Raw genomic sequence first — 25,960 nt, 5'->3', positions numbered from 1 at the left:
GTTTACTCAGTTCCAAGTATACTGACCTCCCTACTCTTTCTCTAACCAGTTAAGCCCACAACTAAGGGATTTTTCACTGGCGTTTCCTCTCTCTGGAAGATTCTTCCCCTAGGTATCCACACAGACAACCACCTTACTTTCTTTAGATTTTCATTCAGATGTCATTTTTCTCAATAGAGCCTACCCACATTTAAAATTGCACACTCTCAATCTCTGTTACTGTGCTTATAGATTTTTATGGCACTTTCAAACATATAATTACTTACTATACTGCTTATTGTTCATCATCTGCCTCCCCCAGCTATAATGTCAGATTCTTGATGGGAGGGCTGTTTATCTCTTTTTTGACTAGTGTGCTTCATGTGCCCAGAAGAGTGTCTGGCATATATCAGGCACTCAACACATTTTTGTTGAATGAATAAATGAAATATAGCAATGATACTTGCACCAAGGTTAAATTTGCAAATGCTTCTCATCTACATCATTCTCCTCAAAGCTAAACTATACAAGAAGTTATTTAATCAAAGGTCCCTTTATTTTGTTGAGAAGAAAACAGAGGCTCAGGAAGACTAAATGACTAGGATTCGGTGACAATTCTTCTGACCCAACACCATATGTTCTTCTATCCATTTTCCTTGTCTCTCCAACGATGTTATCAACTTATGAAAGCAAAGATCACACATTTTGCTTTTGGTCCTCCATAGTATATACCAAATTCCATAACTTGGCCATTAACAAGCTTGGTTAGTGAATACTCAGAGAAGTTTAGACTGTCTACTTTATGTAATATTCCCATAGTCCAAAGGAAATACACCAACAAAGTTCTTAGTATTGATCCCCTATACACTTGTCTTCCTCCTCAGAGGAAATTCTTCTTTCTTCAAAGCAAAATAATTTAAATTCCAACCCAAACTCACAGGGTTGCTCTAGCCCCAGAGTTCATTGTCCTCCCCATATCAGGCCATCTGGGGTTTACTGCAGTCTTCAACAAGACATTCTACAAGGTGTGAGTTATTCAACCAAGGGCAAGGTGGAAGGGGTGGTGAGGCTGGAGATTGACAGTCTAGGTTGGGCACTGGGATTTCATGTCTGGTCACTTCAAAATCTCTCCACCAATCAGAGAAGTCAAATAAGAATTACTTCTAGTCATTCAGGGATACGACCAAATATCTCCCAAACCAATACCTCAGAGTTACTAAAGTTATCTCTACATTAAGGAAGAAATATATTTCCCTAAATATGATGTACTTGGCCCAAGTGCTGCTCACAGTGGAAAGAAGCCTCCATCTGAAGATAAGTATGCTCCATTTGTCTAGGCTCTGGCTTCTGGGCTGTGATCTGTAGCTGAGAATAAAGTCAGACTGCCTGGGTTTAAGTCTTGTCCTTCAGTCTTACAACTGTGTGATCTTGGGCAAGATATTTAATTCCTCTGTGCTTCAATACCTTCATTCTTCAGTGAGAATAAAGATGGCACCACCCCAAAGAGTTGTTGGGTGGATTAAATGAATTGATGCAGATCAAGTTCTTATGAGAGCAGCTGATCACTGCTAAGTCTCCATAATGTAGCCATTATTATAACTTGCATTAAGAAGTGGTAGCCCATTTCAGCACTGGTTCTCAAATCCTTTGGTTGATTCTTCTGAATTACCAGTTTTCTGCATTGCAGGCACAATTATATGCTAAATGAAGACTTCTCATTATTCTCTGTAAGGAGAAGTGAACCCATATGAGGATTCATGATTCTCCTTCATGAAGGGCAATTTTCTCTTCCAGTAATAATAATTTGAATAAGAAAAAAGACAATAATGAATCAAGCATGCATTGAACACTTACTATGTATCAGGCCCTTGGCTAAGGGTATTACAGTATCTCATGGCCTATGCTATGTAGCTTTATTACCCACATTCCACAGAAAGGAAGACAAAGGCCCACAGAGGTTATTCACCTAGATATGGAGGGGTGGGGTTGGCACTCCTGGAGCCGCAGGCTTCAGCTCCACAGGTACCGTTTAGTGACCAAGCTTCAGAAATTCTTCCAGATCTCACCCCTTCTCCTTAGGTTAGATAAAGGAGACTTCACTTTCTAATCATAATGAAAGCTAGCATTTTGATGTATGTCTAGAGTCGATAGCCAAGAGGCCATTAATGAGAGAGTATTGGAATTCAGCTAGTACCCCAACAATCAGCAACAGTTTTAGAGAGAAGCCAGGAGCTGGTGCTCCCCAGGAAAGCAAGAGAAGGGAGACAGAAGATCTGAGGGCAGAACGCTTTACTGAAGATGGAAACTGAGGCCAGTGTTGCTGAAACTTGGGTGAGAACTAGGGGGTACTTACACAGAGCCAGGTTCTGAGACGTTCCCTGAGGGCTATCCCTGTCCATGGGAAACAAGAGGACAACAGAGCTTCCTGGTCCCTGCCGACAGCATAGTGAGAGCTGACTGCAGCCCAGAAAATTCAATTCCCCCCTTAAAGCAGCCTAATCATGATGATGATTGAGGTCCATAAAGACAAGCTCAAGGGGGCTTCGTGTTGGTGAAAAGAGTTGAGTTTCAGTCTCAGGCCTCTTCTCCCTGGGCATGTAACCCAGGCTCTCAGTTGAGAAATAGATAGGTGAGGAAAAGGAAAAAGGGTCTGGGTTTCACCACCTTGAGTTGTGATTTTGGATGTATGAAGTTCCACAAGGGACTGAGCGTGTGTAATTAGTGACGGTCTGTGGCCTGGGTTGACTGAGCATGGCTAAGGAGTAGTGACTACTCTGGAGAGAAACTTTGAGCAGTAACAATGCCCTCCTCCAAGGGATGGAGAGATGTGGAACCACTGAAATTACCTAGGACAGTGAGGCAGGGAAGCTGCTCTGACTGTGGAAATGTAATGGGCTTTGGCCCATTTTCCTGGGGGATCTCTTCTCTACCTGAGGCCAAAGCCTTCAGAGGCAGGGGCCCAAAGCTCTTGCAGCAGAAGTGTCAGCAAGGAGAGAACAAGTCCCTGTAGGCTTGGAGGTCTGTACTTCCAGGTGACTGATGTGCCCAGGAGAGGAAGGCAGAAACTGGATCCACACCATGACTGTCAGAAAATACAGGAAAATATTACCTCCAGCAAGACAGTTAAGGCAAGTGGCTTTGACTTGCCACACAAACTCCTCTGTCCAAATTCCACTCACAATGTGGAGTAGAACCAGGAAAGCTGAAGACTTGAGGGATGTCAGGTGACCTCCTCATTCTCAGAAGACACGGCAGCCACTTCGGTCATGTCCCTTTGCTGCCTGGGTCTTCCCTTTTAAGATCCCATTTTCTGGTCACAGAGTGCCCAGATGTGGGAAGAAAAGGGTTTCGGAAGGAAGGTTGGGTTCAGATAGTGGATGGCCTAGTGGAGAAGTTGTGTTTCTATCAGAGGACAATGAGACCAAAGGACACCTTTGATTGGATGCCCCACAAATGACTTCAGTGGAAGAAAGAAGACATGAGAAGCCAGGAGACCCCTTGGTAAGTTGGTGGTACCAAACCTAGAGTAGGTAGTGGGTGCCTCGCCCTGGGTCCCCCCTCTTAACAAGTTCAACTCTGGCCTTTCCCTGGCTGCACCCCTCCCCACAGGGCAAAGAATCTGCAGGCCAAGTGGATGTACCTTCCAGGGGCCTACACCCCTCCTTCTAGGCCACACCTTGAGAGGCATCGTGGGACATAGGAATTCCCTGCCCAAATAAACCTAAGCCTGCATGTGAACCTGCAGGGTCTCTTTCTTGGTTCCATCCCCCTGAGGGGTGACTGGTATGCACAGATACAGGCCTAAGGGGTGGCAAGGGGCTGCTGTTTGTAGGGTGTTGGTAAAGTGGGGGGAGTGTTGATACATATTTGTGGGCCCTCACATGACGGCAGAGCCAGGGAGGAGGAAGACAAGATGCCAACCATGGGCTGGAGGGCTCCATCTTACTCTTGCTCTGGGCCCAAAACTGTGAGGGGCAGGCCTGGATGGCACAGCCCCCTGTGGGAGGCAGTGAGTGGCTGATGCAGGATGGCCACAGTGAAGGGATGTTATAGAAAGAAACGCTTACAGCTTGGCTGTCTGCTGGGGGCTGCCCTGCCCTGTGTGGTATCTCTGAGGCTGCTTTTCAGGTCCTGTAATTACAGGTCTGGCCAAGGGATGGGATGGGGTGGGGCTGAGGTAAAGTGGGTGAGGTACTTTCGGAAAAGGTGGTTAAGTGTCTGAGGCTGCAAAACCCGGGCACTGGCCAGGTACACGGAACAATGTTTGGCAGAGAACAGGGGGTGGGGATAGTCCGGGCTTCCAGCCCTGGCCAGGTGCTGTATCTGCTACAGACATGTGGGCATGGGTTCCCACACTTTCCATTCATTGGTTCTCTGCGTGTGGGGGCTGAGGTAAGTGCACATCTGGGGATGCAGCTGACCTTTAGGGAGATGATCTCATCTCTGTCTCTTATTACTTGTGTTCAAAGCGACTTTGGGAATCGCAGCCTTTTGCTCAGCAGCTATTTTAATAATACGATTCTTAGAAACATCCCTGGAGAATGCAACCTACACCACCACAGGCAAATTTCCCCTACCTTTTAGGAGACAAAATTCCTTACACCAGGGAGTGCAGGTTCAACGACAGGCCCTTGACTCCCTTTTAAGGATGCCAAGACATTGCTCTCTTAGCCTTCCCTCCCCCACTGGTCAACATCTGTACCAGTGTTTTTGTGCTGGATTAGCATGCTGTAGAGAGAGAAGAAGTCAGACTCTAGGAGTCATTATGCTGCTGCTGAAAAAGCACCCTGATAAATCCTGTGATCAGAGGTGAAGTAAAATTTGGGGCATTTTTGTGGGTGCCAATTAGGCTAATTAGTACTTTTAGATCATTCTTTTTATTCAGGACCGTGGATCATTATAATCATCTTCATTCTAGTTTGTGTTAAGATGCTGCACAAGGAGAAAATAAATTAAATCCTGAAAAGTTAAGAACACAGGAGATTCTTTCTTTTGGAGAGATTATTATAGATTTGGCATTAAATCATGTATTGAAACATCCCAGTGTCTTCAAGGGAGAATTCCCTGGGAACTCTCTCATTCCACGTGTGGCCAAGATCCAAAAGCAAAAGGGCTAGCTGTATAGACTAACATAAAGACTCTGGTGAAGAGGGAGCAATAAGAGTATGCAGATTCAGCATGAGGAAGTCCAACTTTAGGGGAGAGAACAGGGGAACAAAACTCCTCAAAAGAGGTGAATAGTGACAGGAGCTACTACCAGGTGGATGGGAAGATTTTTGGCCAAGCAAAGAGTTTCAGGGAGAAAGAGCAGGAGGTCTTAGTCACTAGAAGATAGCAAGATTGTTTCTTTCTGGTTTCACTACATCTTCATGGTACAAATAAGAAGAGTAAAGAGATGGGGTCACTGACCTAGGTAGCAGAGGAACAGTTGTCCCATTCCTGACACCTGGTACAGGCAAGGGGCAGGGGCTGCACACTGGACCTGGGAAGGGACCAACAGAAGTCTTTTTCAGATCAGTGGGGCACAGTGTAGCCTCCTCAGCAGCATGGTGGTAATTACAGTGTTCAAAGGAAGCAACCATAGTGCATTAGCTGATAGAAGTTCCCAGAAAAGCACAACTGTGAATGCACTGTGAGTTGTGCAAGGGCAAAGACTGTCTGAGTTTAGATTCCCTCAGAAACTGGCAATGAGAACAATTGACTACAAGTAATTTATTTGGAAGATGACCTCAGAAAACAGTGATAAAGGAGAGCAAAGTGATACAGGAAGGGAAGGTGGTCACTTTGGGTGTGCTGTCAGGCCAGTTACCACTGTGGGCAACTGGAGCTCAATTCCACTGGACATCTCTGGGATACAGTGCAGAACACAGCTCTCAGTGTTATCTTGCTCGAGGGGAAAGAGAGTATCCACAAACTCCCATCAATTTTTGGTTGAAGGATTCTCCTAAAGAGTTTTGATTTCTCAGCCCTTTTGCCCTGCTTTGCACAGGTGACATTTTTTATCAAGCTCCTATGACCCCAGCCAGAGTTCCCAGTCATGGTGGCATGCCTTCTTCTTCACCCAACACTTTCTCTCTCTCTCTCTCTCTTCCTGCCCTGCCTCGCTCAAAACAGATCTAATTTGATTTCTTAGGGATATCCACTCTGCCAAGTGAGTAATCACAATATTTCTGTAACTCAAAAAGGGTGCAGTCACAGAGACAGGGGCTTGAGGAAGGCTATTTTCAATTTCTCTTAGATACACAACTTTATTCTTGACCAAAAGTCCACCCCCACCTCCATGAGAACTCACAGGTATGGGCTAAGTACTTCAGATAGAGTCCCTTATTAACCCTCACTCAATTCTATAAGTTATCTGCCACTGTAGTGATCACCTCAATTCAGATATGAAGAAAAAGCCACCCATCAATTCACCTTCAAGCCTGTCTACTCCCTGATCTGAGTTTCTTAGTGACAACCTTTTCCTGCCTCCAGTTACTCACAGAGAATTCACCTTGCCTTTGTGGGATGGCATAGACACATTTGATGGGCAGACTCCAAACAAAGATGACAGAGAAACAATAAAAGAAATAGTCTTCTTCATATTTCTTTTAAAGGAAGAGGTTTTATAAAACTGTTTACATAAGGAAAACTGCCCAAATCACAAGTGTCCAGCAAGATGAATTGCCACAAAGCAAACACACAGTTCAGGCTTTGACAACAAGGACAAGACCAGACCCAGTAAGAGCACTCCTTCCTCCTCCTATTTCCATTGCCCTCAGAGGTAACCACTATCTTGACTTCTAACACCATAGGTTACCTTTGCATGATTTCAGACTTTATGTAAGTGGGATATATCACACTCTATTTGCGAGGTGCATCCATGTTGTTGCCTGCAGCTATGATTAATTCATTCTCATCATCTCATGTGTGAATATACCACAATTTACTCACCCACTCTGTGATTTATGGACATTTGGGTAGTTTTCAGCTTGGGGCTCTTGCAAATAGTAAATTGATGAAACCCTTTGTACATGTCTTGGTGCATGTGTGAATGCATTGTTGTTAGGTATGTATATAAGAGTGAAGTTGCTGGGTCATGGGTATGTTCACTTTCAGGGGAAACTTGGATGCAAAAGTTAGGCTTCCGTCAATGAGCTCCCTTCTTTCCAGGATCAGACTGCTTAGACAACTCTCAGAGACCTTAAAACATGTTTGTTTGGGTTTTTTTGTATTTTATATAGCTTTTCCAGTTTTTCTGGGCAGGAGCATTTGTCTACTACAAGTTACTCTCATACAGGAAGCAAAAGTGTATATTAGTATATTTTAATAATCTCCTTATATACATTTATTTAATTTCATATCCTGTTTATTAATGTGAAAATAACTATATAGACTAGTCTTACAAGAAAATAATCTGAGTCCAAGTGACATGACTATTATTGTTACTCTGTGAGCAACATATTTTCTAACTCTGGCTTGTTTGGTTTGGTTTGTATTGATACTTTCCACTCTCCTTAGAAGCAGTTTATAGTCTGTCTTTACATTTCAGACTTAGACACAGATGCACATTGTGTTAGGTGTTAGGAGTGTTAGGTGTTAAACATTTGATTAGCACCTTCCATGGTCACTTTTGATTATGAACTGTCCCCAAGTCACTCCTCTCTGGCTTTTCAAGAGAGAAAATCCTGGCTTTTCCTTCTCTCTTGCTACTCTTTCCCATGGTCTAGGTCTCATGTTTAGCCCCTTCATGTGTATCAGAATCCCTGGGGACTGCAAAAACACAGATTTCTGTGTCCTACTCTCAGAATTTCTAATTCAGTAGGTCAAGTGAGACCCCAAAATTTGCATTTCGAACAAGTTCCCAGGTGATGCTGATGCTGCCGGTCCAGAAACCACATTTTGAGATATGCTGTTCTGGTGCCATCTCTATTTTTCTCAAGTAATTTTGAGCTGTCTTTTCAAAAGAAGTTATTGTGTCTACTCCAGCTGTTTCTAATTTCCTCATGCTGGATTGCGCCCATCAACTGGAGAGTGATAAAACATAAGGTTTTAAAGGAGCTGGACCCATGATCCTTCTGCATCAATTTTAAGAAAACAAAGCAATGTATAAATAGTTAAACAGGTCTTTCCCCAATAACTAGGAATCAAAAGCTCCTTTTCAACTGAGGGTTATATTTAGAGGAGCTTTCTTTAAATTGTGGACATATTTGGGAGGAAGGGAGTTAAACGGAAGGTTCCTGTACGACTCAATTCTCCCCCCTTCCATCATTTAAAGAAATGTCATTTATGACTGCAGGCCTGTGAAGCCAAATTTATTTATAATTCTCAGTAGCCCTCAGGTTCTGGGGCAATCTAAAGACACAAACCTTTCTTTGTTTTTAAGTGAAATATCTGTTGAATACACATTTTATGCATATTTGTCCAGATTTAGTCAAAACAACACAAACTTTCAGCTATCAGGAAGTGTACTGTGATGTACAGTAGGTAAAACAAACATGAGGTTGACTTCATACAATGGCATTCATGGCGTTTTGTCAACTTTTAAACCTTTACAGCATGGAGTGTACAATAGCAGCCTGAGGTTTTCATATGCTGCCCTATAATCAAAACCCCTTCTACCTGCAATGGAAGGGGAGGGTGGAGGGACTTTTCCCTTGTGTCTGAGATGAACCAGGCAGGACTGTTTCTTGGTCTCACTGTGAATACTCAGGGCATGGTGGTTTCCATGTAAGGGAAAAACGACTGCTTTTCACAAAAGATAAATTAAGCACTCGGGTTAGAGTGAAAGCTCTAAGGTCAGAATTCAGATGATAAAAGAAAATGGAGGTTTCCTCAGTTGTGTTAGAGGCCAAGTAAGAGGTGAGGTTTATCAGCTTTCCTGCAATGGTGCTAATGAGTGACAAGGAGTCTCGGTGGAGACATCCCATGGCTGTTAAAGTGTGTGTGAAATGCAGACAATTCATCAGCAGAGTGATCATCTTCTCCCCACACAAATGGAGAAGCCATTTTGGTGTCTTTAGATTTCTGATTAAAGCCCAAGGGGGAAAAAAATGAGAAAAAAGAACTAAATTTTAGAACACCTAGTATGTACCAGGCAATATTCTAATTTTTTGTCAAGGGTCATTCATCTGGTATAATTTCCATAATAACTTTCAAAACATGGTGCATTGTTTTCAGGTGAGGAAACTGAGGCACAGAACAGTTAGATGACACAAGTCTGTGCCTTGGTTTCCTCATCTATAAACAATGCTGATCAATGAAGAAATAGATGTTCAAACTCACAGTTGCCTGACTCCAACCCCCCACTTCCTCCGTTAGCATTGATGATTTTTTTCAGGGAGTACACTTGGTGATTCTTTTCCCAATTTCTGATTTTTTTTTCAGGGAGTATATTTCAGAATTTCTAAGCCAAGCATATATAGATTCAGAAAAACCCAAGGTGATTCTGAACCAACCTGTAATCCAGGGCATGCCTTACTGTTTTCTTCTCCCCTGAACCAATTAAACAATCACTGGATAAATGACAAAAGTGCTTTCGTCTAGTAAAAAAACACTAGAGTGGGAATTTGGAGATTTGGGTCAGTTCCGCCACGGATAACTATCACTTTTAGGCAAATGACTGAACATATGTCCTTCATTCAGTCAATATTTCTTTATTAAGCAAAAATTCAGTAATATTTCCAATGTTGTCAGCTCTGTACAGTTAGAAGTTTGTCTAAACCATGGCCTCCACTCGCAAGTTGCCCACTAGTGAGGAATCCAGACCTGTAAACATGTTTGACATTCATAATGAAGTCTGATGGCATAAATTCCTATAGGGGGTTATGAGAATATGGTTCCAAAAGCTCTTGCATCTGCCTAGATGGTCATAGGACTCAGGAAAGCTTCAACAAGAAAGAAGAGGATTGAAGGAGTTTGTCAAGATAATATTTAGAAGCAGAGGGGAGATTCCAGGATAAGGGAACAATATATGCAAAGGCATGAGGTCATGTTCATAGATCTGAATGTCTTGACTGAGCTGAATCATAAAGGACATGACATGCCATGCTAAAGAGTTTGAACTGTCTTTTGTAAGTGATGGTGAGCTGTGAAAGGTTTTGTAAGGCCATCAGGTAATTAAATTTTTTATTTAGGAAAAACAATTATTAGTGTTATTTTGTGCAAAATGAGCCTAGAGGCAAGGAAACTAATTTGAAAGCTATTACAAAAGTTCAGATAAGAAATAATGTCAGCTTGATCTAGAAAAGGAGTGAAAGAGAGAAAGGTAGGTACCAGCTCAAGAGACATTCTTAAAGCAGAATGAACATACAAGTCTTGGCAGTCAATATAATTAGAATGGTGAGAAAGATGATAGAATAAACTCCACGAGGACATGTATTATGTCTGTTTTGTTCACCATTATGTATGCTGTGATACAGTGTGGAAATCCTCCATTAACAACTGAGTGAATACATGAATGAATGAATGATGACTTCCTGGTCTTGGGCTTGAGTGACTTTGGTGAATACTTGTACTATTATAAACAAAAAAAATTGGGGAATTTGGAGGGTAAAAGAAATTGAGTTTAGTTTTGGATATTTGTGATACATATGTGAAATACACTTGGAAATTGTAATCTTGAGTTCCAGGGATGAAGATTCAAGACTAAAGATTATGGTTTAGAAGTGAGAAATATAGAGACAGTATTTCAATCCACTAGAAAAAAAGTACAATTACCCAGGCAAAATTGCCCATCTCTCAAGCATTTGTTTAATGATAGACTCATTTATTCTACATATATTTACTGAGAACCTACTTTGTATCGGGCTTTGGGCAAGGCTTAGGGAATAAATAGGTCTCATTTGTTCTCTTCCTTGAGAAGCATATCATACTTGGGAAGACAAATAAAAAGTAAGAAAACAGACAAATGAGATAATTTCTCTTTGTCACAAGTACTATGAAAAAAACAAGTAGTTGAGCCAGAGAATAAAGACAAGAAAGTTTCTTAGAGGAGGTGACATTTAAATTTAGGCTTGTGTTAGTCTGGGTTCTCCAGAAAAACAGAACCAATAGGAAGATAGAAAAATAGATGGATAGATAGATAGATAGACAGACAGATAATAAAGAATTGGTTCTCATATGGTTATAGATGCTGAGAAATCTCAAGATCTGCAGTTGGCAGGCTGGAGATCCAGGAGACCTGACAGTATAGTTCCAGTCCAAGCACAGGCTCAAAGGCAGCAGAAGACCAATGTCCCAGTTTGAAGACAGTCAAGCAAAGAGAGCAAACTCTCCCTTCCTCAGCCTCATTGTTTGATTTATACCTTCAACAGATAAGATGAGGCCCACCCCCATTGGGAAGGGCAATCTGCTTTCCTCAGTATACTGATTAAAATGTCAATCTCATCCAAAAACACCTTCACAGATATACTCAGCAATAATGTTTAACCAAATGTGTTTTTTTAAACCAAAATGTATCTTTTAAGTCTGTTCAGCAAGGCCTGTGGATTTTTATGAATGTTAGTCTCTGTTTTACCCTCATCTTGAATAAGAGTTGTGGTCCAAGTAGAATCCAAGGTTAACAGTTAATTTTCTTTAGCACTTTGAATATATTACCCCATTATCCTCTAACATCATCTGTTGCTGATAAGAAATGCCTCTTATTTCATTTTTTTTCCAAAACTAAAAACGAAAGTAAATCATAAAATTCTTTTGAAGATTGCCAAACTGGGCAACTGTGTCTTCTCTGAGCAAAGGAACAGTTATAACAAGTTTCAAAATTTATGGACTGCTTTGCTCAACCCACCTGCTGAGGGAAAGCATGTGATTGTCTAAGATACCTCTCTACCCTACTTGAAAGTCTTGACAGGTGGTGGAATATGGCCCTGGAGGTTTCCCTCCATATCACTGTGCTCACACCTTTTGAATTGGCTGCAAAAGACTACTTGATCAAGCTCCCATCACCTTGCACATCTAATCTTTGCTCCTCCTTGCTAACTGACCTTTAGAAAGTTCATCAAACTCATTAAACACGCTCCAACCCCAGGACCTTTGCATCTGTTGTTTCCTATATTCTCTTTCCTTATCTTCACACCTTGCCCCATTAAGGTATTTTTTTAAATCAAATTTACATTATCAGTGAGGCCTTAACAAAAAATCTCACTCCAGAATTTCCCATCCCCTCCCTCCTCAGCTTTAGTCTTCACCATAGAATATGAAAAACATACTGTATACTTTATTTAAATTGTCTCTTTCTACTAGAATGTAAGTGGACACATAGTAGGTACATGATAAATATTTGTTAAATGAATGGATAAATGACTGGATATTTTTTTCCAAACACTGTGCTAAGTGGCCTATACACATCTCATTTAATACTCAAAACAATTTTAACATGTGGACACTTCTATCTTCACTGTATAGACAGGGAAACTGAATAGCAGAGAAATCAAGTCACATCTCAAAATTCACTAAACGAGCAAAAGCTGGAGACTGACACCATGGACCATGTTCTTCAAGTCTCTTCACCCTCATTTGAATTGAAAGGCTGAATGTCAAGGTTGTCCTCACAAACAGGGTGACACATAAAGCAAGACCAAATGAAGCATTTCTAGAGGAGTATGTGAGTCTAAGAAACATGAATCATAGAACTCCACACTCAGCATAAAGGGAAGCAGATGTCTCTCCCTGGTTCTCAGTGCTATGCTGTAAAACTCCAAATATCCACAGTGATCTACAGTCAAACATCAACAGTGACATAAGTATATATTAATTATCTTAGAATTATACCACTTATAATATGTTATGTACACACTTTATAGCTGCATCCTTAGAAAATAACCATGAGAAATATATCAAATATTCACATTTCCCATATAGAAAAACACACAACCCTGATTGTGCATCTTTTCTTCCATACCCATACACTATCTGTGATTTGGTGGACACTTATTGGGGTCTTGCTCCTTGTTGAGGGAAAGATATCACAGACCTTTTCCAAGGTAGGAATGACCTTTTCATCTTACCTGATTACAGACATTCTCTTGCCAATAAAGTCTAAAGCTGACTCTAGGCAGGATGTGTTGGAAGAGGGGGGCAAGGGAGAGAATTCCTTTCCACACTTGGCTGTCCAACACCCTTGGGTCATACTGGGTCAAGGAAGTGAGCTGAAGAAGCGTATGACATTCCTGACCTCCTTTCATCTCAGAGACCCAGTAATGATGGCATTGAGGAAAATGAGATGTGCATTTATTCACACATTCAAGTGTATATTGAACATCTTCTGTATGCTCTGCTGTGTGCCTGGCACAATGAAGGCTACACTGCAGTATATGAAACATGATCTATATCTTCAAGCAGTATGATCCTCAAGCAAGAGTGTGATCTAGATAAGTTTGTCAACTGGTAATAGAAATTAAGTGATAACTTGAATAATCCAATAACAAACTGCACAACCAAGATACTCTTTGGGTAGTCAGAAAATAACAACATAATTTCAGAGTTTTTGGAAAAGTTTTCATGGTGAATGTTTGGCTGGAAAGACAGAAAAGTATGTGGATTGCAAAATGGAAAAGTCGAGTTACTTCAAAAGAGAAATAGTTTGATAGGCAAAAATTTGATTAGGAGAGGGAAATCCATTTGCCTGCTGATGGAGAGATTATAGGGATGTTTAAATGTCTGCATGAGAAACTGAACTCCCACATTTACACATTAATCTAGAAAATTATGAGAATTTTATCTGAAGACAGGCAAAAGACTCATTAACCTTCACAATCAGGGTAGTTCTAAACTATGTTTCTAAATGTTTCACCTCAAGAAATAGTTCCATGTAGATATATCCACAGGAATTAATTAAAACACACCAATGATGTTATGTCTGATTCTTATTAAATATATTAATGAAGCATTAATTCATTCCAGAACCTAAAGTGTTCTCATTGTCATAAGCCAAGAATGAACATTATAAAAAACAAACAGAGCTTCCCTTTCTGACTGCACTCTAGAGATTCCTGTAGCAAATTGGGGGACATTCAGACCAAATCAATGACATCCCAGATTGCTGCTGTGGGAAGTCATGATTTGAAGCTGACTCTGATGTTTTCACTCTTACTTCTGAGAAATGGGGCCAACTATGGCTCTCCCTTCCTATCTCAGGGGTTATACGGAAACAACAAAATCATAGTGGGAATACTTTAGAATGAAAGTAAGAAGAACACGAACAGTTATGACCACTTTGCTATGTCCTGGACACTGAACTAACCTCCTGCTGAGGACCATATTTCATTTGATCCTCAGTTCACCTTGTGCTAATTGCTCATGGGTGGGATGCTATGGCTCATTTGTATTTTTTGGTTAAGGAGGCTTCCCTGATGGTTAAAAATGTAAAAATAGGGCTTCCCTGGTGGCACAGTGGTTGGGAGTCCACCTGCAGATGCAGGGCACGCGGGTTCGTGCCCCGGTCCGGGAAGATCCCACATGCCGCGGAGCGGCTAGGTGCGTGAGCCATGGCCGCTGGGCCTGCGCGTCCGGAGCCTGTGCTCCGCAACGGGAGAGGCCACAACAGTGAGAGGCCTGCGTACCGCAAAAAAAAAAAAAAAAAGTAAAAATATTTGTCCACCTCCCTCCTGCTTAGTATGTGGAAGAAAAAATAACTACCGCTGACAATGGAGGATCACAAAAGGCTCCTAGGTCCTTCTTAGTGTAAAGTCCTGAAATGTGGAAGATTTAGTAAATTAAAGAGTTTAACTGATGTGAGGAAAACTCTGGTATTTTTTTTATGAAATTGCAGTTATGGCCCATTTTTTCACTCCTGAGAAAATGAAGTGCAGTAGAAGGGAATGCACAAAGATTACAGACAGTCTCTCAACTTTAGAAAGTAAGGTGACTCATGCTCTTGGACCTGGTTCTTGAGAAGCAGAACCTGAAGCAGGGATCCCAGTGCACAGAGTTTCTTGCAGGGTGGGGGAGGATGTGTTCAGAGAAGGATAACGAGAGAAGTAGGACAGGGCAAGAAAGGAGCTGAGCTGGAGTTTAGCCTCAGCCTAAGCCCATGGGGAGCTCTGGAGTGTGAACTGAACAGCAGAGTTTGTCCTGCCTTGGGAATGACCTCTTTTACTCACATGTCCACCAGTCATTGGCTGTCAGCTCTTCCAAGGGTGAGGGAAGGTCCTGTAACCTCTAAGGTAAGGTGTCTCAATTTGGCTGAGGGCAGTTCCAGAGAAGGGAACAGCAATGAGCCTTTAGCTGCCAGTACTCAAGCAACTGGGGGATGGGCACAGCCTGGTGAGGGCAATCTGAGTGGGGAATGCACAGCACCCACACAGTCACTATTCCCCAACAAGCAGGATGGGAAATACTTGTTGGGGCTAGGGAAGGCTCCATGGAAAAAGGAACACTTAAAAGTGAGTCTTGATGGATAAGTAAAACTTCAGTAGGCAGAGATCTATTTGGACAGTTTCTTCCTTGTTCTTTTGACGTTGGACGGTAAACACCACAGACATCACACATGAAATTCTGGTATTTGCAATTCCTCCTACGGCTGTGGCTAGTTACCCTCTTCTATCATTTCTCCTTTTCCATAGAACACAGTTGTAACCCGGAGGAGGCTGCCCAGCTGCAGGCCACATCCCTCCCCTTCCTTGCAGCTGGGTATGGCCACGTGATGAATTCTCATCAATGAGAAATATGTGGCAGTGATTTCCAGGCCAAGGTAGTTAGAAACAAATGTGCCTCTTCCATGCTCTCTTTCCCATTTCCCTCAACTGCCCTATGGAAATTCAGAGCCACAAAGTAGGGGGAGTCTAGTTCTCCATTCTCTGTGTTGAGAAGAAACAGCGGCTAATTAGAACCTTAGATGTGAGCCTTTATACATTCTATTGAATGTAAGCCTGCATTTGTCACATCAATATCTTAACTAATATTCCTCATCATTAAGAAATTAACAAAAATCATTTTGCCAGATGAGACTAGTTTCTCTTCTGATGCAATAGTATTTCTTTTTCAGTGGCATCTTGGATTTTGCTCACTTTCTTCTGTGCATTTCCTAGAGTTTTGCCATGAACTGGTTACTTCCTTGTATTACATTTTAAGTTGCAGAAAATTCTATGTCCTATGTATGGTTGTTCACATTTTGTGATAAAAAGAATGACTATATCTATGGCATGTTAAGAAGGCTTCACTTTCTCTGATACCCTACAAATTCCTGTTGCCAGCCTTGGGGTTAGTCAATCATGCATCGCTCTGTTTGTGTAGACTCATAATGCTTTATGATACAAAGATAGTGACTTCTGTGTTCTGACTCCAGGTTCTCTTGAATAAGGAGAGGATATTGGGAGACTGTCGAGGGGAGGGAGGGTGTTATCCTCTAGTATTTTGGCAAGAAGTGTTACTTCTTATTTATGGATCCTACTAAAAATGCATGGCCACTTAGAGAGATGCATTCAGTCCATGATACTTGCAGAGAAAGAATTAGCTCAGGGATTTGACAGTATATCATTTTCACACTCACTGTTGCACTGACCATGTTGACAAGCAGTGAATAGTATCATTCTGTCAGACTTGATATAGAGTTTTAAAGTTCCTTTCAAATTCACAGCAATTCATCCCTATCATTCAGAGAAAGGAATGTGACAAAGTTGCCTTCAAGCTCAGGTACAAGCTAAGTAAATTGCATGTAAGAAAAATAATTAGAAATAGCTTAGAATGACAAATGTTTCACATTTATAAAGTTTGTGAGTAATTAAATGATAATGTCAATCTATCCATAAATATTAATTTTAAAGAATAGACTATACCTGTTATATATGCTCACTCTAATAAAACAGCATTTAATGGAGGTGGCATCTTTTTCCAGGTTTAGCTCAGATGGAAATGCAGTCAAAACATACTATGTAACACTTATAATCCTTGGAGATATAATTTCATATCTTATATTCAATCCTCATGTGAATTTCATATTTCATCCAGAAAGAGATAGGCTCAGAGAAAGGAAATAAATCAAAGAAACCAAACCAGTGCATATAACTGGAGTATGAAATATGCACATGAAGAATTGGCGATCCTGAGTCCAATGGATCTCAATTCCTACATTACTTTTAATATTTCTATTGGGTTCTAAAATATATCAATAAAATAAGCTACTACAGCTGACCTTTGAAAATGCAGGGGTTAGGGGTGCTGATCCTCCATCCAATCCAAAATCCACACAACTTTACAGTGGGAACCCCCCCATATTCATGGTTCTTGCGCATCCACAGATTCAACCAAACTAGGATTGTGGAGCACTGTAGTATTTACTACTGAAAAAAATCTTCTTGGAAGGGGACCTGAGTTAGAAAAAAAGTCCAAAATCTTTTATAGTCTTCCAGGTTAGAAATTCTCAGTGAAACTAATTACATTTGAGTGACTTCTGTTGAAGTTCTGAAAAAGAATTCTTTAACTGAAGCAGATACTGTATTTTCTGCATCCCTTGAAGGAGGCTGTTATAATAACAATTTGCATTTCATAAGACACTGGAGTTTTGGCACAGTTTAACTTAACCACGAATCTCTAAAAACAGGTTAACATTCTCCCCCAGCTTCCACCCCTGCTTATCACATAAACCATTCCTTCAGACCTATTTAGCTGTGAAAAATGTTTCCTAACACACAGCTTGTCTTCACAAAAGTCTCTCTGAGTAATCTGTGGTGTCTGAGAAATGTCCTATGACTGCTCTTTGACCCATTGACACAGCTGTAGGTTTTGCCATTTTCTTACTACAATGCCCTGGATAACATTTCAAATGCACAGAGTCACAACCTCTATTGTTTGCCTGATGGGCTGTGAAATGTATGCTAGTGTTCATAATAGGTTTATACAAGGTTGTTTATTCTCTGAAAAATAATATGAGCATTATCCTCTATTTTTTCCCCCAATAGGTTTGTCCCCTTAAATTTTCCCCCAATTCCTTTAATAGAAATTAGGAAGTCTAATTTTGATTAAGTAAATATAGGCTTTCAGCTTTACAAATGATGGTTCATACTTTAATGATATTAAGGGTGGAAAACAAGAAGAATTAGCCAGAATTAGTGTACTTTGTAAACTAAAGTACAAGGAACACACTATAATACAGAACCATGCATGACAACTTGCAGCACGTACATATTTCATGCTAGAATTGTGTGCAGTAATTCAACTTAATTCAAATATGGGACAAAGAACTGTATGTGTGCTAAGAAAGTAACACTTACAAATACAGAATAAAGGGCATAACTATAGTGCCACTGTCCTTCAAACCTTCTGCTTTGTATATTCTCATTCAGGTATGATCCTATCTCTTTTCTTGGTCTGGGTCCCCACCAAAAACAGATGCTCAGTTTAGGATTTTGGATCAGGCAATTGATTTGGGAGGGGATCACAGGTCACACAGAAAAGGAGTGGGGAAGTAGATGGGTAAGAAAGACTGCCAGTAAAGGGTGTGTGGTGGAGTGGACACAGCTGTGGGCAACTGGGGTTCAATTTCACTGGCAATCATGTGAAAGGTTCTGTGCCTCCAATGCCTCCAAAGAGGGGACAGAAAAGGCAGGAATTTAGTCACCAATTACTTTGCCTCATTGTTTGAGGGCCTCATCTCCCCACATGCAGTCCAAACATGGCAAATTGCCATCAGGCTTAGAAATGCAGGAAGACACAGGTCTGCCTAGGAGCTCATGACAGTGAATGTGGTATGAGTTGAGGGGATATGGGCAGGAAAACCACAGACTCTGCCACATATGCAATGGCCAGTGTGTCCCCGGGAATGTGGCTACATCTTTGCTGTCATGTGCTGGAGCTAGGGCTTGGGATCTCTTGCTACTATTCATTTACAGTGAAAGGTTTTTGTATGCCTGGAGCTTTGGGTCGCACTTTATCATTTTGGCCTCTTGGGGGCTGGAGCCTGGATATCCATTTTCTCTTCTGCAAGAGAGACATGGGAGATTTATTGCAAGGATTAGATCAGATAAAGGCTGCGTGAAAAGCATCTAGAAAAGAGCCTGACATAATCAATGCACCAAAGACTTTCAGGTCCTATCCCCATTTTCCCACTCCTATTTCTGGGTTCCCTTTCCTTTATCAGTAACACTGTTGATGCATAATAGACAGTGCACCTATTTGGGTGTCAATCTCCCCAACTTACTCTCAAGTGGTTTGTGTCAGAGGTCCCCAACCACTTTTGTTTGATAAATTCACGAGAAAGATTCACAGAACTCAGAAAAGCTATTAAACTCACAGTTATGGTTTACTATGGTGAAAGAATACAGATTAAAATAGGCACAGGAAGAAGGCACATAGGGCAGAGTCCAGAAGAAACTAGTCACAAGCTTCCAGTTGTCCTCTCCCAATGGAGTCGTATGGACAGCACTTAATTCTCCCAGCAATGAAGTGTGAGAAATGTGAGAAATGTCACTAACCAGGAAAGTTCACCCAAGCCTTGGTGTCCATGGTTTTTTTTGGGGGGGAGTCAATCACATAGGCATGGAGTTGAACTTAGCTACTCCAAACTCTAGCCTCCAAGAGGTCAAACTGGTACTGTATGGTCCAAAGCTCCAGGCATATGAAAACCATTCACAATAAATCACATCACTAGCATAAACTATCTGGCATGGCCCAAAGCCTGAGATATTCAAAGACATTCTTATCAGGCAGGATACTCCAGGGACTCAGAGATTATTTCCTAGGACCTTGTCAAGGGCCAGTGTGCAGACCCTTGAAATATGCAGGGTTTGGGTAATCCAAGTCTGCTGAGTTGACCCTTTATGGCACAGGATGCCACACCTTCTCCCTGGCTCCATGGCATACTGCTTATACCAGAGCCCATTAGTGCAGACAGTTCCCCAGAAGTCCATAGATCTCTGCAAAAGCCACTAGACTATGCTCCTAGGGTCATCCTAAGCCCTGTCTCAAGAATGACCAAGAGTATCTCAGCCCGTAAGACCCTTATCAAGGCTCAACACTTCTCACTGGTCCAACCTGCTCCACATCAAATGCAGCCAGCCTGGACTGTAAGTGGTGTGTGCTGTAAGTGGAAAATACACAACAGATTTAAGACAGTACAAAAAAAAAAGTAAAATATATGAATAATATTTAATAGTGATTACATGTTAAAATGACAATATTTCAGATAGATTAAAATATATCATTAAAATCAATTTCTCTTTCCCTTTTCTTATGCGGCTATGAGAAAATTTTAAATTACATATGGCTCACATTATATTTCTATTGGACAAAGTTGTTCTACATGAAAATATGAAATGTGGGATCCGAGACTCTAAGTACGCTTACGTGTCTTTTGACTGCCTCTCTGAACGTGACCATGCAGCATGATTGTTTTACAAATATATCATGGAAAACCACAGGTGGAGACAAATTGTTTCAGCTAATGGCTCTCAGTGGACACACTCCAAAATAGAAGCAGTTTTGTCGATTTGAGCATAGCTGACACATAGCAAGCACACATATCAGTTAGCATGATTCAGATCTTTAGCCTAACTATCGTAATCTAATGATATCACAGCGGTTTCCACCAGGTATTTGCAAGGTGGCTATGCATCAGGCCTCTCTATGACATCTGACTTTATTATTCCATAACCTTGAAGAGCTCTTGAGTATAAAGTAATCACCAAAAAACCACACTGCCAGCAAGATCCAGATTCACTTCAGACTTCCACTTCCAGAAAGTTATTGTACTCTACTTGGTGCCATTTTTTTCCCTTGTAAAATTAGATTGTTGCCATCCTGGCTGCAGTCATCCAAATCCCACACAGACACAGAACCACTCGCTCTCCCTCAAGTATCCAATAATTATAGGTAATATCTCAAGTGATCCAGAGAGCAATCAAGGGTCTTTAAAAAGTATCTTCAGGGCTTCCATGGTGGCGCAGTGGTTGAGAGTCCGCCTGCCGATGCAGGGGACACGGGTTCGTGCCCCGATCCCGGAGGATCCCACGTGCCGCGGAGCGGCTGGGCCCGCGAGCCATGGCCGCGGGGCCTGTGTGTCCGGAGCCTGTGCTCCGCAACGGGAGAGGCCACAGCAGTGAGAGGCCCGCGTACAGCAAAAAAAAAAAAAAAAAAGTATCTTCAGTGAAAGAAGAAAAAAAAATTGGAGAACAATCTGCCTTGTAAAATCTATCAATTATATTGTTCACAATAAAGAGGAGTTTTATTTTATGAAAGAACCATGATGGTCTTTATTCAAGGATGTTTAATTTCTATAGCCCCAACCCAACACGGTTATAAGATGGAAGAAGTCCAAGAGTGGAATCCCACATCATAGTGTCAGCAGGGCAAATGTATGAAAAAGCAAAAGACAAGGTGGTTTCCAGAAAATGTAATTTTTATGAGGTTTAATTTTTCCTATTAAATTGTATTTAAGATGAAGCTCTAGAACAGCACTATCAAACAGAAGTATAACACAAGGCACAAATGTGAGACATATTCAATTTTAAGTTTTCTATGAGCCACACTTTGTTTAAAAAAAGTAAAAAGAGATATGTAAAATTAGTTTTACCAGTATATTTCATTTAATCCTATGAGTCCAAAATAAATCATGTAATCAACATAAAATGAATAACAAGATATTTTACATTCTCTTTTCCATACTCTTTGAAATCCAGTGTATATTTACCTACAGCACGTTATAATTCAGCCTAGTCACATTTCTAGTGGAGGGTGACTTCCATGTTGCACAGAACTGGAAAATAAGCACACTTTTATCCTCTAGTCAGTGGATCTGATCAGAGCCTTCTATCTATTTTACTAAACGTTATCATATTTTTAGTTGAACACAGATTAGAAAAACTCTAGTTATCCTATTTGGTGCCATGATTTTCTTTCCCTAAATTGTGTTTGTTGAACATTTCATCAATTATTTTACATATAACTTCTTGAATATATAGCATCTTATTAAACATTCTGATGATAGATTACCCCTACATTAAACACTAGGAAATGGGTTCACAAAAGTTTGGCAACTTGCTTAGGGTCTCAGAGCTAGGAACAGGCTGAGGGTCAAAACTTTAGTCTGTTTGTCAGCTGAGATTTCCTGTGCATCACCCCAAATAGTACAGGGGTGAAAAGAGTAGTGGCTTGCACCCAAGGTGAATTGTAGGACCTAAAATGACTCAGAAAGGCCCAGAAATAAAGGAGCCAAGCTATAAGCCTTTCAGAGCTCTCTCCTCCACAGAGGAAAAGAATGAAAGCCCTTGGAAAGATTTGCACTTCCATTTGGGTCTTAGATCTTATGATAAGATGTAAGGCTACCACCTTACACTAGTGAAGAATTCCTGGGAACTTCAACCAGTCTCCAATCATTTGGGGGAATTGCAGTGTTGGAACCTAGAACATCTCCTGAATCAGCCTATTGTTCCCAGATATTTAAGGCCATCAACCCCATGGAATTTTTTTCACCCTTCATCAACCTGCAGTTCTGTGGCAAACTACTAAGGAAAGTAACTGGGTCACAGGCTTTGACTCCTGAAAATACCAGCAATTGATTGACTTCTATGTAACCCTAGAAATAATAATTAAATTCCCCACTAATTTATCACACAGCCTATTGGTTTCAGTCACTCCTGGGCCCACTTTGCTGACTTCAGATATTTAATCAGTTTCCCATAATACTAGCACTTTACATATTTATTGGTATATTATTTGATTGCAACTCAGCACTTATCAAAAGTTCCACTGAGAAAAAATGATATTTAAAAAGAGCAGACTAAAGAACACAGTAACTACTCGGTCCTTTATATTGGTGGTTTTCAACCATGACTTCACACTGGAATCACCCAAGGAGCTTTAAGAAAATGCCTGGTCTCCCCGCAGAAATCCTGATTTAATTGGTCCAGGATGTGGTATGGGCATCAGGGATTTTAAAGCTCCCCAATGACTGTAACATACAGCCAGGGTTGAGAATCACTGCTCTATATTCTCTAAATATTATCCCTTAGTTATGTTAGCAATGTAAGCTTAAGCAAAGTAAATGGACCATATTTCCTAATATTCACATAAAAATGCCTTTAGAGAATAAATATGCAATGTTATATCCTCAGGTTTAATGGAGAGTAAATAAAAACATCCAGTCAAACAATATTTCTGCTGTAGATGTTTTCTAACACCTTGAAGGTATAAAATAACACACATGATAAATTTTTCCTTAGATTAAATCCCAGGAAAAATTTTATTTTTTCCAGAAAATGGTATACTTTATTAAACAGATGAAATAAAATGAGTTTTCATTTCTGGTACCTAAAATATCTATACTTTGGCTTCTTCAAATTTTCTTCCCTTAGGAAAAAAAAATGTCTTTGCCACATATTTTGCTCTAATTCATAAGCCACATCCACTTATTTTTGGAAGTGGATGGAGTATAATAAAGAATGAAAATACATGTTTTCCTCCACTGAATAGAATCATCTATAACTTTTCACATCTGTTTTTTTCCTGACTTTTCCTGTGACCATATCTTTGTAACATTGTCTCCATCATGCTGGAAGGTCACAAGGCCTAGTTCTTCTTCGACATTATGCCATGATCTGGATCTTTCTCTCTTTATCTCCCTCACCACCCATTAGAATTTATCTGTCCTAGATTTCAATTTCCTCCCTAATAGCCTCCTACACATTAAACTTCATGTCAGTCTGCTTCTTGTGGGACCCCATCTAAGGCACACCCATGAGGTTGTTTGCACATAATATACCCATTTTACAGATGAGTAAACTAATGCCTCATGAGATGTTATCTCCCAAAGTCCTATAGTGAACAGATGAAAGAACCAGGATTTGAAGCCAGAAAGGTTTTACTTCCGAGCCTATAGCCACAAAAGCATCATTACCAAACCAAGGCTACTAGATGGGGTGTTTTCGGATACTTTACAAATAAGCATTATTGTTTTGTTTTCACTTTAAGGCAACTTTTGGATAACTCTTGGGATCCACACATGTAGAAGGAGGAGAAGGAAGCAGGATTGGACAGAAGGAGAACCTGAGCTGCAGTGATGCTCTGACAGAGGTCTCAACCTTTGGGGACCTCAGGAGTTGAGATGACCCTTTTGTTAGGGAGAGGGGTCTGGGCCTTTATTCCCCTCACAGTGATCAGTCATTGGATGCAGGCTGCCTTTGGATGGGGAACAGACCTTGGGAGAGATACCTAAGGGACCTTTTTTCCTATATAGCCAAGGAGTAAATTCCCCATTCCTGAAGGGGGTTGTTTGGGGAGAATCACAGCATTCACACCAGGTTTGTTCTAAGGTGACCACATCCCAGCAGTTAACCTAGAGATGCCTGCCCCAAAATCTACTGACCAGGCTCAACATGATCAAGCCAAGCAAATAGAACTTATAGAAAAACAGATCAATCCTGTTTTTAGTGGTGAGCTTGGTAGCAGTGATTCAGAGTGCCTGGGCATGCTGAAGAGACCCCAGAGAAAATGTACCACCATAAAACCTGACTGCCCACAGGCTGCCAGGCCCTCGTGAAACACCTGCTACCAAAGCACATCTATTTGTGATCTAGTCTCTCCCTAAATAACACACAACTATTCAAATAAGCAAAATATTTAAATGAATAGTAATGTTAAAAATATATACATCTTATTTTTTTACCGTCAGCTCCCAATTCGTCTTACCAATGACCTACAGATTGATCCAGTGTGTGCTCTAGAGGTTCAGCCTCAGGACACATGTCCCATGCTCCCCCACTCTCCTTTGTAAATAAAGAAATAGTCATATCCAAGCATATCCTGATATCTGAAATAGCAGATTAAATATGAAATAAATTTTTACTTAAATATTTAGTTTTCTTATTTTCCAGGAATCTTTTCAACATCTGGCTCTTGCTGCTTCTGGGAATAAGAGTTCCACGTAACAGCAGAGAATTCTGTAGATAGACATTTCATTTTTTTTTTTTTTCTTGGTACGCGGGCCTCTCACTGTCGTGGCCTCTCCCGTTGTGGAGCACAGGCTCCGGACGCACAGGTTCAGTGGCCATGGCTCACAGACCCAGCCGCTCTGCAGCATGTGGGATCTTCCCAGACCGGGGCATGAACCCGTGTCCCCTGCATTGGCAGGCGGACTTTCAACCACTGCACCACCAGGGAAGCCCACATTTCATTTTTTATGGAAGCAGCCTTGGGGGTCCTGGAAGACCACATCCCAGTCGGCATGAAACTTGCTTATCATTTGTCAAATGAAATTAGATAATAGGCTGCACATTGCTTCTGGACAAAAAGCACACAGAGCCCCAATTCCTTACTCATGGGCCACAGCACAGGTGGGCTTCCACAGTGATGAGTGATGGCCAGGACTTTTGGGGTGGGTGATGTGTATGGTCGTGGGGCAGCCTAACAGTCCACTGAGGGAGGTTCCTGATCCCAAGGAGAGGTACTAGATAGGGGTGGCTTCTGGAGCCATTGCTACTATTCTTGGAATGGTGATCAGGTTGATATTTGGGGAGGATAAAGTTAAACTCTATGGATATGACAAAGCAAATGAAGTTCATAAATTTAAAAAGATGTACAAAAAAAGAAAATTTATGAAAAGATTTATAACCTACTGCTGTAGATAATGTGGTCCCCCTTCAAGGAAAGACTTGTTGTCCAGCTCCTGGGAATGTAGTCATCAGAGGGTCTTCAGCTCTCTGGACCTTTAGGAATTGCCTCAGTTGCAGAACACTGCCCTGTCCAAGGTCACAGTCCTTCTCAGGACAGCTCACACCCAGTGAATAAACAATATGGGGGAATAAAGGTCTGGCCATCTCACTTCAGCTTGGTACAACTCTGAATGGGCTCTCCAGCTCCAGAGTTCCCTGAAGGGTTGGCCAAGGCTGTTGCTGGGTCTGCATTACTCTTGATTCCTCCCTCTTCCCATTCCTGCTTCCTTCCCTGCCAATCACAATGTCTGCTTCCTGGGGAGCCCAACCTATGACAGGACCTAAGAAGATCAGCGCTCAGGAAAGGATAATTTCCTTTAGGTCATTTTCCAGCCAAGACCAGAATCCCTTTTAACACTACT

The sequence above is a fragment of the Mesoplodon densirostris genome, chromosome 16 (genome assembly GCF_025265405.1).
Source record: "Mesoplodon densirostris isolate mMesDen1 chromosome 16, mMesDen1 primary haplotype, whole genome shotgun sequence".
Lineage (NCBI taxonomy): Eukaryota > Metazoa > Chordata > Mammalia > Artiodactyla > Ziphiidae > Mesoplodon > Mesoplodon densirostris.
The sequence above is the reverse complement of the archived record's forward strand: the minus strand, read 5'-3'. Positions refer to the sequence as shown.